Here is a 2,281-nt window from a genome sequence, read left to right on the forward strand (position 1 = left end):
AGACACGCCCTAAGACCTTTTGACACCCGAGATGTACATTTTTTAAAGCACCCGCCGTATTTTTGTGACTGCAAGTTGTTTTAAACTTTATTTTAGATTGTTGTAAGCTACCTCATAAGGGACACGGGTGGCGCTGTGGGTTAAACCACAGAGTCTAGGACTTGCTGATCATAAGGTCGGTGGTTTGAATCCCCGCAACGGGGTGAGCTCCCGTTGCTCGGTCCCTGCTCCTGCCAACCTAGCAGTTCGAAAGCACGTCAAAGTGCAAGTAGATCAATAGGTACCGCTCCGGCGGGAAGGTAAACAGCGTTTCCGTGCGCTGCTCTGGTTCGCCAGAAGCGGCTTAGTCCTGCTGGCCACATGACCCGGAAGCTGTACGCCGGCTCCCTCGGCCAATAAAGTGAGATGAGCACCGCAACCCCAGAGTCGCCCGCGACTGGACCTAATGGTCAGGGGTCCCTTTACCTTTACTTTTTAAAGCTACCTAATGGTGAAGGGAAGGTACTAAAATCGCCATCCTCATCCAGCAGCCTCCTCCCTGTAGCACAGTGTTGCACAGTGGTTAGAGGGTCACGCTAGGACCTGGGAGACCAGAGTTAAAATCCCCACTTGGTCGTGAAGCTCACTGGAAGACCCTGGGCCTCTCAGGGTTGTTCTAGGGATTAAATGAGGAGGGGGAGGAACCACATTTGCTACCTCAAGTCCTTGGAGGAAAAAGTGGGGTGTATATAACTGCAACAAATGAGTAAATCCACCTACATAACACCGGTCTTGAAAGACCTACATTGGCTCCCAGTACATTTCCGAGCACAATTCAAAGTGTTGGTGCTGACCTTGAAAGCCCAAAAAGGCCTCGGTCCAGTATATCTGAAGGAGCGTCTCTACCCCCATCGTTCTGCCCGGACACTGAGATCCAGCTCCGAGGGCCTTCTAGCAGTTCCCACATTGCAAGAAGCAAAGCTACAGGGAACCAGGCAGAGGGACTTCTTGGTGGTGGCGCCCACCCTGTGGAACGCCCTCCCATCAGATGTCAAAGCGATAAACAACCACCTGACATTCAGAAGACATCTTAAGGCAGCCCTGTTCAGGGAAGTTTTTAATGTATGACATATTAGTGTATTTTTGGTCTTTGTGGAAGCCGCCCAGAGTGGCTGGGGAAACCCAGCCAGATGTGCGGGGTACAAATAATAAATTATTATTATTATTATTATTATTATTATTATTATTATTATTATTATTATTATATGGAGGAGAGGAAAGTGAGACCAGGAAACGATAGAAAGGAGAAAGTGAGTGTGCAGAAGAGGCGTGGGAAAATCTGAAAAGCTTCACTTTCTCTCAGTTTTCCAGTTTTCCCAACCTTTCTACATTTTTCTACATTTCCACATCAGTTCGAGATTATTTTTTTTTAAAAAAGTTTGCATCAAACCCACCATTGTTATTTTTTGCAAATTATTGTACGCAGTTTTGCCAAATTATACTTTTCTTTTGCAAAGGCAATCTCCTGTAATGCAGAGCATCTTTGTATCGCTGGCTCAAATTGTCTGAAAACGGTATCACGATCTGAATGCCGTACCGGCGTCGGACCATTTCTCAGAATATATCACCCGGCTCTAGTCAGTAGAGCACGAGATTCTTAGTTTCAGGGCTCTGGGTTCGCGATTCCAGCACTGTATGTCCTTTCCAACTCTACAATTCTATGAATGTACCCCCACACCACCACCGAAAGAAAAAGCTTCAAAACTTTTAAATCTCTTGTCAAGACTCCCACCCCGCTGCTAAAACGCCATGCCAGAATTGGGTAGTTCCTGCCTGCCTGTAAAAAAAGGTAAAGGACCCCTGGACGGTTAAGTCCAGTCAAAGGCGACTATTGGGTTGAGGCGCTCATCTCGCTTTCAGGCCGAGGGAGCCGGCGTTTGTCCGCAGACAGCTTTCCGGGTCATGTGGCCAGCGGGACTAAAACGCTTCTGGCGCAACGGGACACCGTGACGGAAACCAAAGCGCACGGAAACGCCGTTTACCTTCCCGCCGGAGTGGTACCTATTTATCTACTTGCACTGGCGTGCTTTCGAATTGCTAGGTTGGCAGGAGCTGGGACAGAGCAACAGGAGCTCATCCCGTCGCGGGGATTCGAACCGCCAACCTTTGGATCGGCAAGCCCAAGAGGCTCAGTGGTTTAGACTGCTGCCTGTATGTGGAGGGAGCCCCATGGCAGGCCAGCTGGTCAAGCTGCTCTCTCTGACCCGCCCCCCAACGTACAGAGACACTGGCACAAGCAAGC

This window comes from Podarcis bocagei (genome assembly GCF_964188305.1).
Source record: "Podarcis bocagei genome assembly, chromosome: 18".
NCBI lineage: Eukaryota > Metazoa > Chordata > Lepidosauria > Squamata > Lacertidae > Podarcis > Podarcis bocagei.